Source organism: Hippopotamus amphibius, chromosome 2, assembly GCF_030028045.1.
Source record: "Hippopotamus amphibius kiboko isolate mHipAmp2 chromosome 2, mHipAmp2.hap2, whole genome shotgun sequence".
Classification (NCBI taxonomy): Eukaryota; Metazoa; Chordata; class Mammalia; order Artiodactyla; family Hippopotamidae; genus Hippopotamus; species Hippopotamus amphibius.
The window spans coordinates 116,599,492-116,627,069 of record NC_080187.1 but is presented as its reverse complement, the minus strand read 5'-3'; the positions used below and the strand labels follow the sequence as shown (position 1 = coordinate 116,627,069).

At 44.3% G+C, this 27,578-nt stretch overlaps 1 pseudogene; it reads left to right on the top strand.

Moving 5' to 3' along the window:
- Nucleotides 1–4,965: 4,965 nt before the first annotated feature.
- Nucleotides 4,966–27,578, top strand: part of LOC130844443 (intelectin-1-like) — a 32,597-nt pseudogene continuing 9,984 nt past the window's right edge.

Genomic DNA, 27,578 nt, shown 5'->3' with positions numbered 1-27,578 from the left:
TCTGTGACTAGCAGAGCTTCCTTTATTGTTCATCTGTAAGTGCTGGTGTGTGGGGAGAGAGAGGGTACAATGGTGGCTCCTTCCTGTGGGAGTGAGTGAGCAGTAGCACCCCGCCTTGGTCGAGGTGGTCCAGGTGCCAGTGGCAGTTCCTATTGCAGAGGGACACTGGCGGCTCAGGCAAAGAGAGTGACTGCAACCTCCACTCCTCCCCCATGCATATGACTCCTGTAGTAGTGCCCTGCCTGGGGTGGCTCAGGCAGCGGTGGTAGTGCCTATTGCAGAGGGAAGCTGACAGCTCAGGTGTAAACAGAATGTCTCCAGAGCTGGGCCACTCTGCAGACTTTTGGCTCTTGGATGCAGGCACTCTAGGCCAGCCCCACTGGAGGGCCTTTGTTACCCCTGAGTGTGTTAGCCAGGCCCAGAGGGGGCCTTCCTTTGTCTGTCACAGGCACCTAGAGAGAGACTACACCTGTGGCTCCTCCCCCCCTCCTTGTGAGCCAGAAGTATTGAGCTGCCACCATGGCCACACATCTTTCCACAGTAGGCATTCTCCACAGCAGATTTCTTCCCTCCTGTCCCCTCAGCCCATCTCCCCACTGCCAACAATGTTTCTTACCCTATACCAGTTCTCCAGTTCCCATGTTCCAGCTCCCAGAGCCCCTGTTCAGCTGTAAACTGATGTCTCCATCCAGACATGCTGAGCTGTGGTGCGGACCCTCCGTGTGTTTCTCACTCTTTCCCATCTGCCACAGATCAGCTGCTTCACCCTCTTTGAACAGTCCCAGATGCCTCCCTTCTAATCAAGGGAAATTCCCCATTGGAGAAGGGGTTTCCCTGTCAGATAAGGGATGTTTCCCTGAATTCGGCAATTTTCCCTCTTTTTCAGCTCCCCCTTCCCCAAGGTGTGGGACCCGTCCCTTTCCTTTCTTCTCCTCCTCTTTCTCCTTTTTTTTCCCCTCTGTCCTACCCAGTTATGTCAAGATTTTTGCAGTCCTTTCTGGTGTCCTAGTTCTTCTGCTAGCGTTCAGCTGGTACTCTGTGGGAATTATTGCACCTTTTGTTGTATTCCTGATGCATCTGTGGATAGGGATGCATTCCATGTCCTTCTACTTCACCGCCATCTTTCCCCAATCTCGCCTTTTTTTATTATTGTGAAATAGATAAATTTTAAATGTAGAGTGTCTTGGCTTGAGATAAATGTTTACATTATTAGCTGACTGATGGTTTTGGGTTTTCCTTTCCAACGGTATCAGTAATACTTCTTTTTTTTAAAATGAATTTATCTCTTTATTTTATTTATTTATTGGCTGTGTTGGGTCATCATTGCTGCACATGGGCTTCCTCTAGTTGCTGTAAATGGGGGCTACTCTTCATTGTGGTGCACGGGCTCCTCATTGTAGTGGCTTCCCCTTGTTGTGGAGCACAGGCTCTAGGTGTGTGGGCTTCAGTAATTGCAGCACACGGGCTCAATAGTTGTGGTTCACAGGCTCTAAAGCACAGGCTCAATAGTTGTGGTGCACGGGCTTAGTTGCTCCATAGCATGTGGAATCTTCCCAGAGCAGGGCTCAATCCCGAGTCCCCTGCATTGGCAGGCAGATTCTTAACCACTGCGCCATCTAGGAAGTCCAGTATCAGTAATACTTCTTAATCTTTGTTTTCTTATTGGATTGCTTTGGAGTTTCAGAACATTGTTAAATATAATGATATTAGTGTGCAGTATGAACAAACATAGACTCGTTTTTAACACTGACAAAAGTCAATCAGCACTTCTGTTAGACACTAATGTCTGCAGTGGGATGAGTTTTCAGAGACTGAGTTGGAAAGTGTTTTAGAGGCCTTCTAGTCTCACTTTTCCCCCATTGTAGAAATTCCCTCATCAGCTCTCCATCTACACAGAAAACTCTGGTTTGGTAAGTTTGTGTGATAGTCACTGATTCTTTATTGGACAACAAAGTATTGGATCACAACAAAACCTCCTTCATTCACTCAAGCCATATTTCTTTAGAGCTTACTGTGCACCAGGAACTGCACCAGGCATTTGCAGGTAATGTGGGATATGTGATGTTGCCTCCCCTATTAGATGATACACTCATTAGGGAATAGGCTTGCCTCTGTTTGTATGTGTCTCCCTGACCCCTAATTCTCCAGTTCAAAAGAGGGCAGGGGAATTAGCATCAGGCTTGGGTTTGAATTCTGGCTGTGAGCCGGCTCAAGTCACATAACTTGTCTGTGAGCGACAGTTCCTTGTATATAAAATAAGTGTATGAGAGAAGGTGTGGGAGGCTACCTGCCATGCACCGTAAACGTGACAGACTTTTCTGGTTTCTTTTTGCTTACTGATCAGAATTGCATTTTCTCACCAGTGGGTCAGTAGAGTAAGAAGCTCTCTTACAATCCTTTCAGTGCTGCTGAACATAGAGATAATGGAAGAATAAACAGGGGTGCAGTGGTTTTATGGCCTGTAAACCAAAAAAGTTTTCAGTGCCAAAAGCTGTGTTTGTCTTGAGAGGCCAAGGATATTTCTGCAGTATAGGACAGCTTCAGACCCCAGGTGAATCTCTCTGGTGATCACAGGGTTTTGGTTTGGGTTCACTTGTTTACGAGGCTAGCTTTGCTCCAATGTACAGTTTGCTTACTGCTCAGTTTCTGCTGGAGCAGAATATCATAGGCTGGCTGGAGGGGTCAGGGCTAGTAGGAATTGCAGGTGTTCTTCCAGCAGGCAGGCTGTGGCCAGTGGGAGCAGTGTGCCTGTCCCATCGCTTGGCTCTAGAGAGCCCTGTGAGCACGACACTGTCCCTGGGCCCTGGCGCTTCCGCACCCGGTTGCTCTGAGTCAGTGGTTTCTAATTGGTGGCATGAGGGCTTTGCCTTGCTCCCGTTGTTCTCAGCCTTCTCTGCCACTCTAGAGCCAGGGTGCTAAAATGATCTACCTATGTATTATTTCTCCATCACAAGGAAAATTTCTGGAATTTCTACCCCACCTGAGCTATTCTTCTGAAAAACATGTCTTCAGACCTTATTTCTCTACTTCCCACGTAAGCAGGTCCCACAGGCGGACGTCTGGGAGATCTGCTGCCCTGCAAGCAGAGATTCAGAGGAGGCTCACGGCAATCAGATGCAGACCTGATTATGCCATTCCCTGCTTCCAGCCCTCTGTGGCTGCCCACTGCCAGATTTAGACTCCTTTCCGTGACCTCAAAGCCCAGCCAGATGTGCCTTCTGCCCCCTTCTCTAGCTTCATCCTACACCTTTACAGACCGAACGCTTCAAGTACTTATACTTTCAGGGACCTAACATCTCTGGGCTTTTCTTTTCTTTCTTTCTTTTTTTTTTAATATTTATTTATTTATTTGTTTGCACCAGGTCTTAGTTGCAGCAGGCATCCCCCTTAGTTGCAGCTCAGCAGCTCCTTAGTTGTAGCATGTGGGCACCTTTGTTGTGGCTCCAGGGCTCCTTAGTTGCATCAGGCAGTCTCCTTAATTGTGGCTCTCTGGCTTCTTAGTTGTGACATGCAAACTCTTAGTTGCAGCATGCATGTGGGATCTGGTTCCCTGACCAGGGATCAAACCCAGGTCCCCTGCATCGGGATCATGGAGTCTTATCCACTGAGCCACCTGGGAAGTTCCCAACCTCTAGGCTTTTGACTGTGCAGTTTCCATGAAAGCACTCTGCTGAGAATTTCTCCCTAACTTAATCAGCAGAAATAGCAGAAGAACTTTGGAGAAGGTAGAGCTCTATGAAGGAAGTAGGTGATTGTTGTAGGAAGTATCTTATGTCTGGGACAAATGCCCTCAAATTTTTCTTTGTTAAATTCCATTACAAAAAAAAAAAAAAAAAAGATGAGCCTAAGATAGGATGAAGGGTTCTCACTGTCAAGGTCATGCATGTACAGAAGATGGAGAGGTCCCTATAGGCTGCTCTGGGACAGCATTTGCCCTCCTGGCTGTTTCACTGTGGCCCTGAGGGCCCAGGGAGTTAGAGGACGTTGGAGAGAATGGATATCCTAGGGAGCAGAGGAGCCTGCTGGTGGCGGATACAGCTGGTCTTGCTCACCTCCTGGAGGGGTGTGAGGCTGCTGAACTGGCCTCTCCTTGGTGGGCACCTGAAGAAGCTGTCCCTTCATTACAAATGAAAGAGCATCTGGATTTGATGGTGCACTGCTGAGGATCAGGTTTTGTGGGACACACATGCTGTTTTCTCTGGTCAGCTTGGCACCTGTTTTCACCTGGCTTGTTCCACCTTGACTTACTAAAAACATGGGACACTAAGCTGGAAACCAACTAAGACTGATAAAATATAATGATAAATCCATCCTATATTGAATGTTTACTACATACCAGGTACTGTTCCAAGTACTTTATGTGTATTAGCTAATTTAATCCTTAAGAAAACCCAGTGGGCTTGGTGTTACCCTAAAGGTTCACCTTTAAGAGTAAGAAAACCGAGGCAAGTGGGAGGTTTAACAATTTCCCAAGGTTCCCTGGCTAGTAACTGGCCACACGGGGATTCAGTCCCAGTACCCTGGTTTCTGAGTCCATACTCGATGTTGCTACTTCTGTACTTTTCATTTTACTTTTGGAGATTTGTGAGATGTTAGGAAGATTTTTGTTTGTCTGTGTTTTCAGGCAATTTTCCTGATTATACTGGTCAGGATTCTTTTGATTGCCAAGTGACATCAACCTAATCTGAACTAGCAGAGGCCCAAAGTGAAATTTGTGGGCCACCATAGCCTGGCTTACATAACCAAACCATGGGAAGGACAGGGGTATGCCAGCCTCCGGGCCACGTGAAACCACAACTCTTCTCCATCTTTCCCTTCCATGTGATGCCAGCTTCATTTTCTTGGGCTGCTGTTTTTCTGCTCAGCAAGAAACAGTGCCCACCAATAGCTCCCGGCCTCACATTTCACAGCTTCGTCAGTGGAGCAGGACTGAGCCTCTTCCTTTAATTCCTGGGAAGAACTACGATGGCCTGGCTTGGAACACCTGCCTGCACAGTGGCCAGTGCTGGCCTCTGTGAGGAGCAATGGCTTTCCCAGAAGTAGGTAGTCGGATGGGGAGCAGCTCTCAGAGGCAGGGAGGGTGCTGGTCAGACAGACAGTAGCTGCCCCTGCACTGGGGTGCAGCCCAAGCCCCCAAATGCTTTTCAGCTTGAGAATTAATACCACTTTTATGTGTAATAGGACTTACTGTTCCTAATTCTGACTCTGAAGCAGTTTGCATTCTCAGTTATCAGAGAACTTTCCAGTAATTCTGTTTGCTGAGAGAAGAATGGATAACTTGTGGGAGATAACTTGTGGGAAAATTTCCACCAGTTTTGACATAGAAAGGGCTTTGCAGTTACCCTGCTTCCTCACTTGTACATCCTGCCTAAAAGATCCTTAGTGACACCGTGTTGCTCGTTACTTCTCTTTTTATACTTGTTTTCTATTCTGCTTTTGCATTCCTGTCGCAAGATCATTGCATCCTGTGTTTTTGTGTCTATTTCATCAGTTAACTGTATCTTGGGCAAGTCATCCAACCTTGTGGACCTTAATTTAATTTCTTCACCTGTTAGGATAGGCTGACTGTTGTAACAACCCCCCAGATATACAGAAGTCTCAACCTGGAAAGAAGTTGCTCAGTCACATAAAGTGTAAAATAGGTGTTCGTGATCAGTGGAGTACTCTTCTCAGGGCCCAAGGCTCCTTCCATTCCTGTGGCTCTGCCATCTTCAACACATGGCCCCCCCAAGATCACCTTGCATGTCTGCATGGGCAGCTTGCAGAAGGGGAAAGAGCATGAGGGATTGTGGATGAGAGGCTTTTAGGAACCAGATCTGGAAATAGTCCATGTCTGTCTGTTGCATTGGCCACCTGGCCACACCTAACTGCCCTGGAGCCTGGGAAATGTGATCTGTCTATATCTATTTGTGCCCAGGAAATGGCTTCGAACAACCAGCCAGTCTCTACCACACCACTTTTGTAACACTTGTAATTCTTCCCCTTTTCCTCTCTTCTATGCATAGCAGTCGTGAAGTTTGGGTGGGATTGAGCCCATCCCCAGTTTCAGGATGGCCCATAATGTCCTTATTGCCACAGGTATTTGTTCAGTAATAGATGCATAACCCAGGCCTAAGTCAGGCAGGATGTGAAGTCCTCTGGTCCCAGTCACTAGTTCAGAGGCAGGCATATGATATAAACCATCTCAATTAGACTGGAGTGGTTGCGGGGTAGATAACCACCCCCCCCCCAAGGCCAATGCCAGCTCCCAGACAAGAACAAACTCTGAGAATTGCGGAGTCACAGAGCCGAAGTCCTACTGAGGCTCAGAAGATATCACTCCGCACTTCCCGTTTGCATGAGTCAATATGTCCACTTTATGACACAATAATTTGAGGTTAGTTTTCCTTAATTGCAGCCAGAAGCATCCTGACTGATAGAACTTTTAAAAGGAAGGGTAGTAGGGAGAGACAAAGGATAGCGTCTGGGCTTCTAAGTTCAGTTTTGGTTCATTGCTACCACGTCCATGACGTTTCTCCAAATATTTGAACACCAAGCTGGGTCTGAATGGAGGTTATTCTAGTTTGACTTCCCAGTTCCCTGGAATTACATCTGAGATAACTATTTTTTAACATTCTTCTTTTTTCTACTTTTAGACAATGATTTCTCTCTGGATTGAATGATAGTTTCATTGAAGAATAAATTCAGACATTTAATTTGTCTTCTACCAAAGTGAACAGAATATAGTTCATATGCTTTCTTTTCCCATGTTTTATTTAAGTAACTTCTTTAAAGTTTGACAGAGAATTTTTTCTGTTTTTAACGATTTGCCTGATTAGATTAGGCCAACTAGGCTAATCTCCCTCTCTTGAGGTTCATAACCTTAATCACATCTGCAAAATCCCTTTTGACATGAATTGTAACAGGTTCATAAATTCTAGGGATTAGGGTGTGGGCATCTTTCGTGGGGGGCATTATTCTGCTGAAAGGTCTAGATTTTTTTTAATAAATTTATTTATTTATGTATTTATTTTATGGAGGTGTTGGATCTTCATTGCTGCACATGGGCTTTCTCTAGTTTCAGTGAGCGGGGGCTACTCTTCTTTGTGGTGCTCAGGCTTCTCATTGTGGTGGCCTCTCTTGTTGTGGAGTACGGGCTCTAGGTGCGTGGGCTTCAGTAGTTGTGGCACATGGGCTCAATAGTTGTGGGTCACGGGCTCTAGAGCGCAGCCTCAATAGTTGTGGCGCATGGGCTTAGTTGCTCCATGGCATGTGCTATCTTCCTGGGGCAGGGATCGAACCCATGTCCCCTTCATTGGCAGGCAGATTCTTACCCACTGCGCCACCTAGGAAGTCCAAAACCTTTAGGTTTTTAATTTTAAACACTTTTTATCACTTTTTCCTGGAAGACAGTGTACCTTTCCAAACTGTATTTTGGGCACATTTTTCACATATTTTATTTATGAACATTTTTTTTTCTGTTTCATGTGTTGAAACCTCTACTTTAAGAATCCAGTTATCTTCAGTATTGGATTGTTTAGGTTCCCTCTCATTTTATCGCTAAAAACTGCATTAAAAATCAATTTAGAGAGGTATAATTTACATACCAAAACTGTGTCTGTTTAAAGTGATGAGTATTAACAGAGGTACACAACCACCAAACCCCAGCCCCATTCATGATACAAAAGATTCCCGGCACTCCAAAAGCTTCCTTTGCAGCCTCCTTCCACTCCTCTAATTGCTTTAAAAGCTTCTCTTTCTCTCTCAACAGTGCATTCACTTCCAAGTCTTGCCTCTATGCCATTTGTTTCATTTTCAGCCATGTTCTGTTTTTCTTTGTGATTCTGAATTATTTGCTAGTTTCTAATAAAGTTATGTTTCGTACTTTGTTTCCTCAGCTCCATAGTTTTCCATTTCATTCTTATGTTTTATCATCTCATGTCTAAGCTCTTATGTTAGTGAGTTGCTTTTTTTTAATGTTGTCTATTGTGCAAAGACATAGGGAACATGCTCTGTTTCTCTGGTTGTGTTTTGCCCAGACACCATCGCTCTTCAAATGCTTGTGTGCAGCTGTGCTCCTTTCTTTCCTTTAAAAAATAATTACTGTGGGGGGAAAATCAAAAACAAAAAAAGATTCAGAACTTCATGAACACTATCATATCTTTTGTTTAAGTAAAAAATAATTCATAGAAGAAATCATGCTAGGTGATGCATACATTTTTGAGTGGCCACGGCTCCCCACCTCACCTCCCCCAAATCACTCATGGCTAATTTGGACAGCTCTGACATTTGTTTTTTAAGAGGACCCTTAAAGGATCTTTGAAATCCATCTTGAGGGAATTCCCTGGTGGTCCAGTGGTTAGGATGCTTCACTTTCACTGTCAAGGCCCTAGGTTCCATCCCTGAACTGGGAACTAAGATCCCACAAGCCACATGGCAGAGCCTAAAGTTTTTTTTCTTTTTTTAACTAAAAGGAGGTACAAGAGGGAGGAGATATGGGATATATGTATAAATACAGCTGATTCACTTTGTTGCACAGTGGAAACTGGCACAACAGTGTAAAGCAATTATACCCCAATAAAGATCTGGAAAAAGTTAAGAAAAAAACAGAAAACCAATCTGAAACATCCAGGACACCTAGAAAAACATCAAGTGTAACCATCATTTGCCCTGTTGGGAATTGAGGTGAGCTTTCTCACTTATTCCACCTCCTCTCAGAACTCTGAATCTATGAGACCATGGAATAACTTTTTCCATCCCCTCACTTTCCATCTGTATGTGTCCCTAGGTCTGAAGTGGGTCTCTTGTAGACAGCATGTATATGGGTCTTGTTTTTGTATCCATTCAGCTAGTCCGTGTCTTTTGGTTGGGGCATTTAGTCCATTTACATTCAAGGTAATTATCGATATGTCTGTTCCTATTACCATTTTCTTAACTGTTTTGTTTTGGTCTCAGTAGATCCTTTCCTTCTCTTGTGTTTCCTACTTAGAGAAGTTCCTTTAGCATTTGTTGTAGGGCTGGTTTGGTGGTGCTGAATTCTCTTAGCTGTTGTTTGTCTGTAAAGCTTTTGATTTCTCCATTGAATCTGAATGAGATCCTTGCTGGGTAGAGTATTCTTGGTTGCAGGTTCTTTCCTGCCATCACTTTAAGTATATCGTGCCACTCCCTTCTGGCTTGCAGCGTTTCTGCTGAGAAATCAGCTGTTATCCTTATGGGAGTTCCCTTGTATGTTATTTGTTGTTTTTCCCTTGTCGCTTTTAATAACTTTTCTCTGTCTTTCATTTTTGTCAATTTTGACTACTCTATGTCTTGGCATGTTTCTCCTTGGGTTTATCCTGCCTGGTACTCTCTGAGCTTCCTGGACTTGGGTAGCTATTTCCTTTCCCATGTTAGGGAAGTTTTCAATTAGATTCTCTTCCAGTATTTTCTCAGGTCCTTTCTCTCTCTCTTCTCCTCTGGGACCTCTATAATGCAAATGTTGGTGTGCTTAATATTGTCCCAGAGGTCTCTTAGGCTGTCTTCAGTTCTTTTCATTCTTTTTTCTTTATTCTTTTCTGCATCCGTGATTATCACCATTCTGTCTTCCAGCTCACTTATTCGCCCTTCTGCCTCAGTTAATTTGCTGTTGGTTCCTTCTAGTATATTTTTCATTTCAGTTATTGTGTTACATGTCTCTGTTAGTTTGTTCTTTAAATCTTCTAGGTCTTTGGTAAACATTTCTTTCAACTTTTCCATCTTTGCATCCAATCTTTTTTCAAAGTCTTGGATCATCTTCACCATCATTATTCTGAATTCTATTTCTGGAAGAGTGCCTATCTCCTCTTCATTTAGTTGTTTTCCTGATGTTTTATCTTGTCCCTTCATCTGGTACAAAATCCTTTCCTTTTCATTTTCTCTATCTTTCTGTGGCTGTGATTTTCAGTTCTTCAAGATGAAATACTGCTGATACTGCTTGATTCTGCTGTCTTCCCTCTTGTGGAGGAAGCTGTCTAGGAGGCTCATGGGAGGGACTGATGGTGGGTTGGGCTGGGTGGGCAGAGCTCAGTAAAACTTTTCCAATTTGGTGGGTTCAGCTCAGTGACACTTTAATATGCTTGTCTGCCGGTGGGTGGGGCTGTGTTCCCACCCTGGTGGTCATTTGGCCCGAGGTGAGCCAGTACTGGATCTTACAGGCTCTTTGGTGGAGCTAATGGTGGACTCTGGAAGGGTTCATACCAATGAGCACTTCTCAGAACCCCTGCTGCCAGTGCCCCTGTCTCCTCGGTGAGCCACAGCTGCCCCCCAACTCTGCAGGCAACACTCCAACACCAGCAGGTAGGTCTGGTTCAGTCTCCTATGGGGTCACTGCTCCTTCCCCCTGGGTCCTGGTGAGCATACTTTTTTGTGTGCCATCCAAGAGTGGAGTCTCCTTTTCTCCAAGTCCTGTGGAGGTCCTGCAATGAAATCCCGCTGGCTTTCAAAGTCTGATTCTCTGGGGATTCTTCCTCCCATTTCTGGACCCCCAGGTTAGGAAGCCTGATGTGGGGCTCAGAACCCTCAGGACTTCTGCAGTATAACTGTTCTCCAGCTTGTGAGTCACCCACCCAGCATTTATGGGATTTGATTTTAATGCAATTGCACCCCTCCTACCATCTCATTGTGGCTTCTCCTTTGTCTCTGGATGTGGGGTGGTTTTTTTTGGTGAGATCCAGTGTCTTTCTGTGGATGGTTGTTCAGCACTTAGGTGTAATTCTGGTGCTCTTGCAGGAGGGAGTGTGCACACGTCCTCCTACTCCACCATCTTGATTCTTCCTCTCACCACACTTGGTTCCCACAGACTCCCCAGGTGCTCCTCAGCATTGGAGTGGCTAAAGCTGCAGCCAAGGCCCAGCCTGGGATTGACTCATTTTTGATACCTCTTGCCTTATTTCTCTCTCGTCATCAGGGTGTTAGAAAACCAAACTTGAGTCTGCTTGCCTGTGTGCAGGAAAGCCAATCTACTGACACAGGGTTGTAGTGAAGGAAAGTGCAGCATTTCCTGCAGGCACCCAGCAAGGAGTTTGGGTAGCTAACACTCAAAAACCCCTGAGCTTCCCGATGGCTTTCAGGGAAATGTTTATAGTGACCGGGTGAGGAAGCAGGTTGCAGGTGCAGGATCAGGTAGTGGACATTCTTCTGATTGGTTGATGGTGAGGTAATTGGGAGTCAACATCATCAACCTTCAGGTTCCAACTGATCTGGGGTCTACTTGCTTGTGGTGAGCATACAGTTAACTTCCTCCACCTGGTGGGGGTTTCAGTATCTACAAAACAGATCCCAGGACACGGCTTAGAAGGACTTAGTCATCTGGAAGGAGTATTTTTGGAGCACTGGGAAAATTTTATTTCTTAAACAGGGTGGTGATTCCATAGCTATTTGCTTTTTGATAAGTTGTGAAAATGTATGTTTTATATCATTTTCTGTATGTGTGTTAATGTTTTACAATAAAGTATTTTTTGTACAATAAAACATATAGAAGTCACTGGAGATGCTGGGCTGGATGTGAGGTTGGAAGGGGGATGGCTACCTTCCACACTATTCTCTCTCTACACACAAACCTACTGTCAATATTTTTTTGCCTAAAAACATTAAAAAATTTTATTGAGGTACAGTTGATTTAAAATGTTATGTTAGTTTCAGGTGTACAGCAAAGTGAATCTGTTATACATATACATACGTACACTCTTTTTTAGATTCATTTCCCATATATGCCATTACAGAATACTGAGGAGTCTTCCCTGTCCTATCCCCTTCTTTCTTTTTATTTCTCATTTGTTATCTATTTTATACATGTTAGTGTATATATGTCAATCCCAATCTCCCAATCCATCCCAATACTCCCTTCCTCCCCTTGGTGTTCATGTGTTAGTTCTCTACATCTGTTCCTCTCTTTTCTGCCTTGGAAACTGGTTCATCTGTACCATTTTTCTAGATTCCACATATATGAATTAATATATGATATTTGCTTTTCTCTTCTGACTTACTTCTGTATGACACTCTCTAGGTCCATCCACATCTCTACAAATGACCCAGTTTTGTTCCTTTATAAGGCTGAGTGAGTCCATTGTATATATGTACCACATCTTCTTTATTCATTCGTCTGTTGGTGGACATTTAGGTTGCTTCCATGTGATGGCTATTGTAGATTGTGCTGCAATCAACATCGGAGTGCACACGTCATTTTGAATTATGGTTTTCTCTGGGTATATGCCCAGCAGTGGGATTTCTGGGTCATATGGTAATTCTGTTTTCAGTAATTTAAGGAACCTCCATACTGTTTTCCACAGTGGCTGTATCTACATTTTGAGTTATGTTGATACAGACTGGTGATTGGTGATGAATCTAAATTCACAAAAAGCAATACTCTATCAGAATCAATTATTTATTCCCTCTTTTACATTTGGACCAACCCTCCTCCACCTTTTAATAAGCCTCAGCTTGTCACCACACACAACCCAGCCTCAAACTGTATTTTGTCTCCCCTGTTTAGTCTGTCCTGTAGTAGAAAGATGAGTTGACTGCCATCTCGACCTCCTACTTCCCTCTGTTTCCCCAGCTCCTCCTCACTGCCAAAGCTGTAATGTTCCTTGGTGGGTCTACAGTTTCCCTCTTAACTTCTCTTGCTGAATCCTAACTTCTGGTGCACGTGGAAGTTCAGTGATAAGGGAAGTTGACCTACAGGGCACAAGGGCACAAAATGGGGAAGAGAAAGGTGGAGAGGCAAGTGCCAGGTGTTCACCAATCCCACTGACTGGTAGCAACAGTCCCCCTTCCTTTCACATATGTGAGTGATTAGACTCTAAAGCCCTTCCTGACAGCCTGTTTCCAAAACCATTTCTGGCGCTATTTATCCCAGCCTGGAACATCCACACATAAACGCCTGAGGCAAAGATGAAAGTGCTGACACTTGAGTTGGGAGTTGCCAATTCAGAAAGAAAAGGATTAGGAAAAAAATGAAACAGATGAAGAAAACATTCAAAGTTATGTAATTTGTGATCACTCTGCTTGTTTCTTTATCATGATTCTGGAAGAGACTCGGAGGAGGCAGAGTTCTGACCAGAAATCTGTCCCAGGTCCCACGGTGCTTTGTGGGGTGGGAGAGAGAGGATGGTTGACCACAGCTGATTCCACATGAGGAACAGGGACGAGGGTTAATGGAGAGAGGAAGGGGGAATAAGAGGAAGGAGTCAGGAGTCAGAGAAAGTAAAGAGGAAAAGAGGAAAGGAGAGTAGGGAGAGAGAAGGCAAAGTTGAGGTGCTTGGGGGGAGGGCAGGATATTGAGGGAGGAGAGAAGGAGAGAGGAGTGATTGAAGGAGAGAGAAGGTATTCAAATGTCCCGGGGACACCATGTGCAGTAGAAACAAGCCGTCCTCACTGAGCTCTGCTTAAATTGCAGACTCATGAGCAAAAGAAATGGCTGTTGTTGTGTTAAGCTGCTGGGTTTGGAGTGGCTTGTTGTGCTGCAGTAGGTGACTGATGCAGCCCCCATGGTGTAGAGTGTGAGCTGGGGCTCTAGCTGACAACATGAGTGTTTTCACTGGGATCGTGGACATGCTTGTGGTTTATAAGGACCCTTGCTGGCAGCACATGGGGACAGGATGAGAGTGGGCCAACAGTGGACACAGCGAGGATTAGAAGGTGTCAAGAGGACATTTCAGTAATGGGGGCCTTAGAAGAACCTCGTTCTATGGTCACCAACATCATCTCATGTCCAGATGATTAGCTGGAGACCACCAAGGGGGTTCCACCCTCCTTCCCAGAGGCTGATTCAGGAGTGGGCATGTGTCCTATCTCTTCCCTTTGAGACATGAGGAAAAGTGTGCTGGGGACTCTGGGAAGAACTTCATTTCTTCTAGAAAGGAGTCAGAGGAAGTGATCCCTTTTTTTTGTTACAGATATTTCTTAATCTTACAAATTTGTATGGGTTATCTGATCAAAAAATGGGCAGAAGACCTTAAAAGACATTTCCAAAGAAGATATACTGGTGGCCAGTAGGCAAATGAAAAAATGTTCAACATCACTAATTATTAGAGAAATACAAATCAAAACTACAATGAGGTACTACATCACGCCGGTCAGAATGGCCATTGTTAAAAAGGCAGCAAATAAGAAATGCTGGAGAGGGTGTGGAGAAAAGGGAACCCTCCTACACAGTTGGTGGGAATGTAAGTTGGTGCAGCCACTATGGAAAACAGTGTGGACGTTCCTCAGAAAAGTAAAAATAGAATTACCATATGATCCAGCAATCCCACTCCTGGGCATATACCTGGACAAAACTATAATTCAAAAAGATACATGCACCCCTATGTTCATAGCAGCACTATTCGCAATAGCCAAAACATGGAATCAACCTAAATGTCCATCAGCAGATGAATGGATAAAGAGGATGTGGTATATATACAATGGAATACTACTCAGCCATAAAAAAGAATGAAATATTACCCTTTGCAGCAACATGGGTGCAACTAGAGATTATCATACTAAGTGAAGTAAGTCAGAAAGAGAAAGACAAATACCACATGCTACCACTTATATATGGAAGCTAAAATATGGGACAAATGAACCTATCTACAAAACAGAAACAGACTCACAGACATAGAGGACAGACTTGTGGTTGCCCAGGGAGAGGGGTTTGGGGGAGGGAAGGATTGGGAGTTTGAGATTAGGAAAAGTAATCTATCATATACAGGATGGATAAACAACCAGGTCCCACTGTATAACACAGGGAACCATATTCAGTACCCTGTGATCAACCACAATGGAAATGAATTTAAAAAAAAAGAATTGTCTATATGTGTATAACAGAGTCACTTTGCTGTACAGCAGAGATTGGCACAACATTGTAAATCAACTATACTTCAATACATATTGTAAAAAAAATAACACAGATTATCATATGTTGAACTGTGTTTCCCCCAAATTCATGCCAGAACTCTAACATCGAGTACCTCAGAACACAAGTGCGTATGGGAGTTGGGTCTTTAAAGCTTCTTCTTCATTTTTTAAATTTATCTTGGCTGTGTCAGGTCTCAGTTGTGACATGCTTACTCCATTAGCTGCAGCACACGGGATTTAGTTCCCTGATCAGGGACTGAACCCAGTGCCCCTGCATTGGAAGCATGGAGTATTAACCACTGGACAACTGGGGACATTCTGGGGATTGGGTCTTTAAAGAGTTTATGAAGTTAAAATGAGGCCATCAGTTTGGGTCCAATCCACTTATTGGTATCCTTACAAGAGGAAGACATTTGGACACACACAGAGTCACTAGGGATGCATGCACAGAGGAAAGACCACCTGAGTAATGCTGCAACAAACACTGGTGTCCAAGCCTGGGAGTCTCACCTTTCAATTGCTTTGGGTATATACCTAGGAGTAGAATTGCTGGGTTTCAGTGTTTCAATTGTTGAGGAAAGTCATTGGAAGTTTTGATAATTCTAGGCTCTGCCTCAGTCATGGGGCATGGTCTTCTGATCTTGGGGAGATGTCAGCGCCAGTAGGGACACTCAGTGATAAGATTCAGTGGAGAAGCCTTTCAATCATGTTTCTGGTTCCCAGGACAGTTTTGGTTGTGGGATCTGAGATGGACCATGTGCTCTCAGACAGGGGGTCTCTGGTCTGGTTCCCTCTGCAGATGGCCTGTGTATTCTCTGCACTGAGAATGGAGTCATCTACCAGACCTTCTGTGACATGACCTCTGGGGGTGGCCGCTGGACCCTAGGGCCAGTGTGCATGAGAACTACATGCATGGGAAATGTACAGTGGGTGATCTCTGGTCCAGTCAGCAGGGCAGCAGGGCAGACTATGCAGAGGGGGATGGCAACTGGACCAGTTACAACACCTTTGGGTCTGCAGAGGCGGCCACCAGCGATGACTACAAGGTTGGTGGCACTGATCACCTAGCTGGGAAAGGGTGGGAAGCTGAGTGTGACTGGAGCAGAGCCTGTGGAAGGGAGGGTGGGAGATGGGACTGGAGGTAGGGCTGGAGAAGAAGAAAGACAGAATTCCATGTCTTGAATCAGAACTTCCTCCTACCAACGCTGTTTGGGTGGTGGGACTTCATCATCTGCTGGAGGGGTGTCTGAACAGGGCTGCCACCTGCCCCCTTGATGCCCAGAGCCCTCAGCTCAAGTGAGGGCTGCGTGTGTGGGTCTTTGGCTGGTGGGCCTCCTGGGCTGGGCAGGCTGAGTGTGTGTTGCTCTCAGAACCCTGGCTACTATGACATCCAGGCCCAGCACCTGGGCATTTGGCATGTGCCCAAGTCCCCCTGGAGCACTGGAGGGACAGCTCCCTGCTGAGGTACTGCAGCAGCACTGGCTTCTTCCAGGATCTGGGATACAACCTCTTTCGTTCTCCCAGGCTCCCAGGGCTGCTGGCTGGGGCTGGTTTCCCCAGTGCAGAGACCAGCAAGTGACTGAGCTTGCACCTGTGGTCCTATCATCCATGTTCCCCTAACCTAGACTCTGTGACAGTCCTGTCCTGCTTCTCTCGGGAAATCTGAGCCAGGCAAGGGAAGAGACCTATGGGAGAGGAGGATTCGGTGGTGGTTGGGGGAGGCAGGGGAGAGAGAGAGTGTGAGTGAGAGAGAGAGAGACAGAGAGGGAGAGAGAGCATGCATGGTGGCCTGGGCTGTCAGAGATGCAGGAAAATCGAAAGATCTTACTTTGACTGGTTTTGGAATAATCTCAGTTACTGAGAAAGCATTGGTCCCCCTTTGTCCTCTAAGAATAGCAGCATCTCTCAGAGTGAAACCTATCATCCTCACTCAGTGACTTACTTGTGTCTTACAGAAATTCCCCGTGGAATGTGGAGAAGGAGAGTGTTGTCCAGACAACAGCCTGGCAACACCTGTGGTCTCTGACTTTGGTGATGCCCAGAAAACGGCACCTTATTCCTCACCCCTTGGCCAGAGTGAGTCTTTAATGCTCCTCTGAACTTGTAACAGCAAAGGTGGTAAATTCAATTATGTGAGCTAACAGTTATTTTCACTTACTACAGCCTGGCTCTTTTCTATGAATGCTGTGTGTGTTGTCTCATTTAATCTACTCTTGATGTCTGAGCTATTACCTGATCCACTGTACAGATCAGAAAACTGAAGCAATGTGAAGTTCAAGAACTTGCCCAAGATCCCAGGGTATACTTAGGTGAGTCAGGCTTTGGAATGAGGCACCTTGGCTCCAGACACTTTACCCCTGGAAGCTGCACTGTCAGCCCCTCAGCAACATTTAGGACCAGGCTGGCTTCGTGTGCACAGGGCAGAGTAACCAACACAAGGGTGAGACAGTTTTCTTTCTATGCGATGGGGAACCATTAGTTTATTTTAGTGCATCTGAAGTTTGCAGCATAAGATCCTTCATGTGGATTGAGCCTCTGATGTAAAATTCAAAGCAGTCATTATTTATGTTTGGAAATTTGAGATCTTAAAGGAGGACAAGAAAAGTGTGCACAGGATCAGAGTGAGTAAATCTGCTAATACGGCCACTGCACCCTTGGAGGTCTTTGGGTGTGGTCGTCCTGTGTAGGTGAGTTTCCCCTCTCAAGCCTCTGGGACACCAGGGGCCTCTCTGAGGACTGGATCTTGGTCTCAGGGTGGGTAAAGTCTGGGGCCAGATGACCAGCGACTGTTCATGAAGCTGCTGGGCTACACCAATCAGCTGGAGTGTTGGGCACAGAGAATCTGTGGGGTGACCTACATAGGCTATTTCTAGCACGTACTTTAGTACTGTCTTCTGCCCCTTGTTTTCTGAGGACCTCACTGTGTGTTGTCCAGTTCAGGAATTTAATAATGAGAGAGCAGTCAGAGCCTTGTGTGCTGAAGCATGAGTCACCAGGGGACAGTCACATGTAAGTCCCTGTGGGGCTCAGGGGGAACTTGCTTACAAGTGTGAGTGTGTGTGTGTGAGTGTGGTGTGACCATGGTGTGAGTGTGTCTATTTGTGACCCTCCTTTACTCCCTGCTGAGTCTCTGGGGCCAGGGCTATAGGAGCCTCCATCCAGGTACAGGCATCCTGTACCTTTGAGGACTGAACTGCAAAGGTTGGGGCTTCAAAACACTGCTGTTGGATGCTCACCTTTGGGATGTGCTGCTCGGTTGCCTGAGTTGGGTGAGGCTTGTGTGCAGAAACACTCTGTGGAAGCCTTTTGGAGGTGAGATTTCTCAACCTGAGTTTTAGCTTTTCAGAGCAAACTTTGATGTCCCTATCCCCGGGTAAGGTTTGCCCACATGCTCATTGGGTAGGGGGGTTACTGGAAGAACCCTGGACATCCCTTGTCCTCACTCAGGCCACCCCCTCCCCACCACGGGCATGGTCTCTGGTCCGCGGTCAACAGGAGCACTACCTTCCAGGGCAGGTGGACACGGCTCTCACTGGCAGCAGCCTGCATGTCCCCTCTGGACCAGGGATCACCCAGCTCATTTGTTCCCATCTCTGTGGGATGTCTCATGGCCAGAGGCAGGATGAGGAGGGAGACCAGGGCTGCTCGGAGTTGGCGTGGTCAAGAGTGAGCACATTCACTGTGGACCCACCCCTCTCCACACCTACAGTCTGGGACAAGTGTCCTTACCTGCTGGCAGGTGACCCTGAGATCCCATCTCTTCTTCCTCCTCAGGCTTCAGCTTGTCCCTTTCCCACTTCCCTCTCAGGGAGGACCTGGGATCTGATGAGGAGTGATGAGTGGTGAGGGGGGCACTAAGGGGGCAGGGCTCTGTGCACTCCTCCTCCTCCTGTGACAAGCCAGGTCCTCATGGCTGCTGATGATTCTGGACTTGATGCTTTATGCAATGGGACCATTAAAGCATTTTAAAGGGAAAGCTGACCTGGTCATGTGTGTGTATTATACACAGATCATGCTGGTAGCACAGAGGGGACAGATTCTAGGACAAGGAGGCCAGTGAGGAGTAGGTTCCATAACCCCCATGAAGGCTTGAAGGGGCCAGTGCCTATGGGGAGAGTGGCGGGATTCGATCAGTCCAAAGACTTTATATTTATGGGCAGTGGCACACAGAAGATGGGAAGGGAAGAGGTGCGGAATCACTGCATGGTTTCCATGTGGGTGACTGAGGGTTTCTATGTCTGGAGGATGAACTGGTTTGGGATCAGTGAGGGACAGAGCTAGCTGTTTTGGTCACGTGGGGTTGAGCTGCCTTGTAGTTATCTAGGCGGCGGTTGGATGTTGAGGTTCAGCACAAGAAACATCTGGACCACAGAGAGCAGTTTGGCGGCCATCAGAGAAATTTCAGTGTCTGAAGCCCAGGGGTTATGTAGTCTATAAGGGAGGGGATGTGTATCCTCTCCTGGGGACCCGTAGTTATGGAATTCATGAGAAGAGAGTAAGTCACGGAGCTTGAGAATGACTGTTCAGAAATGCTGAAGGTGAGTCAGGAGGAAATGACGTTGCTGAGATAGAAGAGGAGAGGATCGTCTGTGAGGAGCAATGAGGACCGACGTGTCCGCTGGATTTGGCCACAAAGATGCCATTGGCCTCTGCAGCAGCTCTCCCATTACTGTGCCCTCCTATCCTCATGTCTCAGCACTGGAGTGCTGCAGGAGGAATCTTCCCAGAGTCTAATCCCTTGCAGTGTGGGACTTCTCTGATTTTGACTGGAATGGATGTGGACCTCACAGTAATTTTAGCCTCAGCCAGGAGATAACTGAGGCCGCTGTGCTGACTTCTACTGTTGATAGCTCTGTGGTGTGGGACACGAACCTCTCCTCCCATCATCGGATCCCAGGGTGGAGAACAACTCGCCTGGTAACTAGAACGTTCCTTGCAGAGGAGAGAAGAATAATCACATCAGTGCAAGGCATGGTGTTTCTGGGACTCCTTTTCCTGCAGAGGGAAGAGCACCATAGGTTCTTTCAAAAGAATGTGTACTGTTCTGGTCGATGGTCCTTTAACTTGTTTTGTGCTTGGAGTGTTAGGGCTCAAGAATCCTGACAGAGGGACATGCCACCCCCCAATCCCCTTTCAGGGTGCCCTTAAAATAACCAAAATATTAAGGGCGGAGGGGAAGCGTTTTATCCTCACCCTTCCTAACACACCGACGTGGATTGATCAATTTAAGTCCATCATCTGAAGAGCAGAAAGAAGAAAAGTGTTTAGTTTTGGGGGGTGGGTACTAAAGGATGAAAGCTTACTCCCCATATGCATGTCGGGTATATCGTAGCCTCATTTCTGGGGATGTCTCCTTAAGGATGGATGGGGCTGGCAGGCCTGTGATGATGGATACTCTTCTTGGGCAGTGGATTGACAACTCCTGGGATCCCCTCCTCAGGGGCTCATTCCAAAGAAGCCAAGTGGCCAAATTATCCCTCATGTGTTATCCATACAGATAGGATGTGGATGATGTCAGTCCTGACCCATGACTAAATCTTAGATATTTTCCAGTGTTTTTCCTCTTGGATGCAAATCTGGTGATAGCAAGCCCTTCCAATTTTCTCCCACCTGCCATGTGTCAATTATTTCTCACTGGCTAGAACAAGAAGTGCAAAGTCCTTAGCCCTTTTCCTTGGGGGAAATTAGAAGATGAGGAGGAAGGAGAAGGAGAGGAAGATGAAGGACAAAAAAGGGAGAAAGGGGAAGTGAAAAGGAAAGAAGTTTGCTTTAAACATGCTTGGGACGTTTTTCATTGTTTAAACTAGATTTATGTGGTCCTGGGTTGGAAATTGTTAGTACTGTCTCCGCAGCCTTTCTTCACCTATTTTTTCACCTTTCCTCAATACCTTGTTTTCTGTTCCCTGTTTTTCCCTGCCCTCTCTCTTACCCCTTGTCCTCTTCACCCTCCTTATCTCTTGGTCCCGTTCTCTATCCCCACATGCACATGTCTCTGCCCTCATTGCTCCCAGCAGTCCTTCCTCCAACTGGAGAAGATGACAGGGAATGTGATTTTATTTTGCCTCTCATTGCTGTTTCCCTATGTGATTCTCCTTGGTGTGAGGGTGCACAGACCAGGGGTGGAAATATAAGGATAATTTTTCTTTCCCCACCTTCCTTTATGCATTCATTCCAACAATTTTTACTGAATGTTTACTAGTTCCTGGGTAAGTGCTGGGGGTGCAGTGGTAGAGGAGACAGATGAGCTCCATTCTAAAGCTGCAGGTGGTGGGGCCCATAGGCTATTTCTGTGCAAGGTGAAAAGTGCTCAGATGAGGACACACAGAGGAGCTGTGGGAGAACAGAAAAGCAGCCACAAGTCCAGCAAAGAGTGTTAGGGAGAACCTCTTTGAGAAGGTGACTTTAACTGTGGTCCCTTCCTCCCCTGGAGGAACCAAAGAACTCTGAGCTAGGAAGTTTTTACCTTTTGCCATTGTATTTTTTTGTGCCCCACATCTGTCAAGTGCATGATGACAAGTCCAAGCTCTAGAATTAGATGTATTTACTCCAAATCTTGGCTCCCTACATTCACCTGGCCCTTAGATAGTTAGTTGTTCATATATCAGAGCCTCAGTTTCTTTAACTGAATACAGCTCATGTAGATAATAATAAAGTGCAGCTAATAACAGTAAAGTCCTCACATGTTGTTTCTATAAAAATTAAGTGAAATAACATTACTGTCCTTAAAAGAGTGCCTGGCTTATGGCATCTGCTTGATACAACATGCTAGCTATCATAATGTTGCATTCTTGAGAATTTTGAAAAGTCTACTTGAATTCAGTTTTACCCACTCATGAAAAAGACATTTTGGGGCCCCTTTGCTGAAGAATCACTGTGCCATGCATTGTGGTAAACTCTGAAACAGATGTTAAGAAAACAAAAACATGTTCATTGAGTTGTAGAGTGCAGTGGAAAGATGGCAAATTCAGAGGAATGGCTGGGAGAGACACCCCTGGAAGCAAATTATGCAAACACCATGACTACACTTTTTTCTGCATAATTTAAGAGACAAATGCATTCAAAACATTATTAGTTTATGTTTTTGGACACACAATATAATAAAAATGTAATTTTGTGATATCAGCAAGAGAAAGGGGTTGGGGCAGAAGTATAAAGGAGCATCTTGTGTATGTTATTGAAGTTAACCTGGTATAAATTCAAATATAATAAGTTTAGTATGTTACATGTAATTTCCATGTTAAGCACAAATAAAACAGCTATAGAATATATGAAAGGAAATGAGAATACAATTTAAACATTTCACTCCAAAAAAATTATCAACTAAACACAAAAGAAAACAGTGGTGAAGGAGATGAGAAACTAAAATCTACAAGACATATAGAAAACAGAGCAAAATGATAACAGTAAGTCCCCCTTTATTAGTAACCACTTTAAATGTACATAGATTAAATTCTCCATCAAAAAGAGAATTAGGCAGAATGGATTTAAAAAAAAAATCATGATCCAGGGAAATCCCCTGGTGGTCTGGTGCTTGGGATTCAGCACTTTCCCTACTGTGGCCTGGATTCAGTCCCTAGCCAGGGAACTGAGATCCTGCAAGCTGATTTTCATGGGCAAATTTTTTTTAAAAAAGCAACTACAAAAAAAAAAAAATCACGATCCAAGTCTATACTGTCTCCAAGAGACTCAGGTTAGATCTGAAGATGCAAATAGGTTGAAAGTAAATAAAAGTGAGAGAAGGGAAAATGATATTCTGTGAAAATAGCAATAAAAAGAGCAGGGTTGGCTGAGAGAAAAGATGGCGGCGAAGTAGAGAGACGTGGAGTGCATCCCTCTCCACAGATGCATTGGGAATGCATGGAAGGACGCAGTCATTCCCACAGAGAACCAGCTGAACACCAGCAGACGGCCTCGGACACCAGAAAGGGCAGCGGGGCCAGAAAGGGCTGCGGGGAGCCCGACATAGCCGGTAGGGAGGCATCTACGAGGGCTCAAAGAGGGTGAAGCGGCGGAGCTGTGGCAGATGGGAGGGAGTGAGAAACATACGGAGGGTCCGCAGCGCAGCTCAGCGTTCCCGGACCGAGACATCGATCCGCGGCTGAACGGAGGGTCCAGGAGCGGGAGCGTGGGAACCGGAGAGCTGGTTCAGGGTGAGAAACATTGTTGCCGGTAGGGTGACGGACCGAGAGGACAGGAGGGAGGAGGTCCGCGGAGAGGAGTGCCCGTCCCTGAGAGCTGCCCAGCCATGATGGCGGCTGGAGGCTGCAGGCTCCCGGGCGGGGGGGAGGAGCCGCGCGCTTAGCCTCTCCCTCTCTTTCGGCACCTCTGCAACAGGCAGTGGAGAGACGCCCTGGGGGCCACCTAAGGTGCTCAGGGATAACAAGCACGCTCAGGCGCTCAGGCGGGGCTAGATTAAAACCCCTTGCAACGCCAGCAGCAGGGAGGCTGCCGAGAGGAAAAAAAAAAAAAAAACAACAGCATCAAAAAGAAAAAAACCCTGAGAGAGGCCCAACTCTAAGACTTTCTGTGTACGCCTGAGCCACCAGCGCCCTCTGCAACAGGCACCTCCAAGCCTGACTGAAACAACAGTGCGCCACTGCTCACTCACTCCCAGGGGAAGGAGCCACTATTGTACCCTCTCCCTCCCCACACACTGACACTTACAGATGAACAATAAAGGAACCTCTGCTGGTCACAGAATAATGCAAAAAAAACCCAAGGCAAGGAGAAGGACACTTACAGCTGAGACGCTAAGGAAACAGAAATAGTAGTATCAATACCTATTGAACTGGTCCATTCGGGGATCAGTTCTGGTTTTTTTTTTTTTTTTTCTTTCTCTATCACTCTTTTTTTTTTTTTTTTTTTTTTTTTTTTTTTATTAAATACGATCTTAGCCCTAAGGGATCTACAAGTTTTATAACATAATTTTTTAATGATATTTTTTATCCTTTTTTTTTTTTGCCTTTTTATATATTTCTATATGTAGCTAAGCTTTTGGTAGTACGGACAAAATATCTCTCATACTTTCCTTTCATCCCTATCTTTTATACATTTCTATTCCTTTCTTTTTCTTTGCATATTTCCAACCACATTATGCTCTTCTGTTCCCCTTTCTTCCAGCCTTTTTAACTTTATTTTATCTTAACATACTTATAAGCAACACTATCGGTCTGCTCAGACTACTTGCTTTATTCTCCAGATGACGCACAGCCTTGGTATTTAATATTAGGTTTTTGTCTTTATCTTAGTTCTTAGTACAGTTGTCTAATTACATTCTGAGAATCTCCATTCTGTCTGGTGGTACTCCAGCTCTTTTCTATATTTGATCCTAGCTTACAAAATCTCCCTGGATTGATGTTTGTATGTGTAGGGTGTTATTTGTTGTTTGTTTGCTTTTGCTTTTGTCTCTGATTTGTTCTGTTTCAGTTGTCAATTTCTGTTGGGTTTCTCTTTGAATATCTGATAGCACACTGGGGTTCTGTCAGGTTGTTCTAGAGCCTTATGTCCTAACGGATTCAGTAATTGTGTGTCTTATACGTGTATGTGTTTCTTAGACTTAATATTCGTGTAATCCAATACTTGGACATTAGTGTGAGGCTTGGACAGTCTTCTATAAACACCTCTATCGCCAGGACAAGCAACCCCAAAAGTTTGGACAACCATGAGGAAACAAAGAAACACCATGCAGGCAAAGGAGCAGGAAAAAAACCCACAAGACCAAATAAATGAGGAGGAAATAGGAAAAATGCCTGAAGAAGAATTTAGAGTAATGATAGTAAAAATGATACAAAATCTCAATAACAAAATAGAGAAAGTACAAGAAACAGTTCATAAGAACTCAGAAAAACAAACAGCCATGGATAAGAAAATAACTGAAATTAAAAATACTCTAGATGCTATAACCAGCAGAATGACTGAGGCAGAAGAATGAATAAGTGAGGTGGAAGATAGAATGGGGGAAATAACTGCCACAGAGCAGGAAAAAGAAAAAAGAATAAAAGGATTAGAAGACATTCTCAGAGACTTCAGTGATAACCTTAAACGTACCAACATTCGAATTATAGGCACCCCAGAAGAAGAAGAAAACAAGAAAGGGTCTGAGAAAATATTTCAAGAGGTTCTAGTGGAAAACTTCCCCAACATGGGAAAGGAAATAATTAACCAAGTCCAAGAAGCACAGAGAGTCCCATACAGAATAAACCCAAGGAGAAATACACCAAGACACATATTAATCAAACTAACAACAATTAAACACAAAGAAAAAATATTAAAAGCAGCAAGAGAAAAGCAACAAACAACATATAAGGGAAAACCCATCAGGATAACAGCTGACCTTTCTACAGAAACTCTGCAGGCCAGAAGGGAATGGCAGGATATACTGAAAGTCCTGAAAGAGAGAAATCTACAGCCAAGAATACTCTACCCAGCAAGAATCTCATTCAGATTTGAGGGAGAAATCAAGAGCTTTCCAGACAAGCAAAAGTTAAGAGAATTCAGCACCACCAAACCAGCCTTACAACAAGTGCTAAAGGAACTTCTCTAAGTAGGAAACACTAGAAAAGGAAAAGACCTACAAATACAAACCCAAAACAATTAAGAAAATGGTAATAGGAACACGCATGTCAATAATCACTTTAAATGTAAATGGATGAAATGCTCCAACCAAAAGACACAGACTGGCTGAATGGATACAAAAACAAGACCCTTCTATATGCTGCCTACAAGAAACCCACTTCAGACCAAGCAACACATATAGACTGAAAGTAAAGGGATGGAAAAAGATATTCCATGCAAATGGAAGTCAAAAGAAAGCTGGAGTAGCAATACTCATATCAGTCAAATTAGACTTGAAAGTAAAGACTATTACAAGAGACAAGGAAGGACACTACATAATGATCAAGGGATCCATTCAAGAAGAACATATCACAATGGTAAATATCTATGCCCCCAATATAGGAGCACCTCAATACATAAGGCAAATGCTAACAGCTATAAAAGGGGACATCGACAGTAACACAATAATAGTGGGAGACTTGAACACCCCACTTACATCAATGAACAGATCATCCAAACAGAAAATAAATAAAGACACACAAGCTTTATAGACCATCTCAACTTAATGGATATTTATAGGACATTCCATCCAAAAACGACAGACTACACTTTCTTCTCAAGTGCACACGGAACATTTTCCAGGATAGATCACATCTTGGGTCACAAATCAAACCTCAGCAAATTCAAGAAAATTGAAATCATATCAAGCATCTTCTCAGACCACAACGTCATGAGACTAGACATCAATTACAGGAAAAAAACTGCAAAAAATATAAACACATGGAGGCTAAACAATTCACTCCTAAACAACCAAGGAATCACTAAAGAAATCAAAGAGGAAATCAAAAATATCTAGAAACAAATGACAATGAAAACACAACAACCCAAAACCTATGGGATGCAGCAAAAGCAGTTCTAAGAGGGAAGTTTATAGCAATACAGTCCTACCTTAAGAAACAAGAAAATGATCGAATAAACAACCTAACCTTACACCTCAAACAACTAGAGAAAGAAGAACAAAGAAACCCCAAAGTGAGCAGAAGGAAAGAAATCATAAAGATCAGAGCAGAAATAAATGAAAAAGAAAGGAAAGAAACCATAAGAAAAATAAATAAAACTAAAAGCTGGTTCTTTGAGAAGATTAACAAAATTGATAAACCATTAGCCAGACTCATCAAGAAAAAAAGGGAGAAGATGCAAATCAACAGAATTAGAAATGAAAAAGGAGAAGTAACAACGGACACCTCAGAAATACAAAGCATCATGAGAGACTACTACAAGCAACTATATGCCAATCAATTGGATAACCTGGAAGAAATGGATACATTCTTAGAAAAATACAATCTTCCAAGACTGAACCAGGAAGAAATAGAAACTATGAACAGACCAATCACAAGTACGGAAATTGAGGCAGTGATTAAAAATCTCCCAACACACAAAAGCCCAGGACCAGATGGGTTCACGGGCGAATTCTATCAAACATTTCGAGAAGAGTTAACACCTATCCTTCTCAAACTCTTCCAAAATATTGCAGAAGGCGGAGCACTCCCAAACTCATTCTACAAGGCTACCATCACCCTGATACCAAAACCAGGCAAAGATGTCACAAAAAAAGAAAATTACAGACCAATATCACTGATGAATATAGATGCAAAAATCCTCAACAAAATACTCGCTAACAGACTGCAACAGCACATTAAAAAAATCATACACCATGATCAAGTGGGGTTTATCTCTGGGATGCAAGGTTTCTTCAATATACACAAATCAATCAATGTGATACATCATATCAACAAATTGAAGGATAAAAACCATATGATCATTTCAATAGATGAAGAAAAAGCTTTTGACAAAGTTCAACATCCATTTATGATAAAAGCTCTCCAGAAAATGGGCATAGAAGTAAATTACCTCAACATAATAAAAGCCATATATGAAAAACCAAAAGCCAACATCATTCTCAATGGGGAAAAACTGGAAGAATTCCCTCTAAGAACAGGAACAAGACAAGGGTGTCCACTCTCACCACTATTATTCAACATAGTTTTGGAAGTTTTAGCCACAGCAATCAGAGAAGAAAAAGAAATTAAAGGAATCCAAATTGGAAAAGAAGAAGTAAAATTGTCACTCTTTGCAGATGACATGATATTATATATAGAAAATCCTAAAGACTCTACCAGAAAACTGCTAGC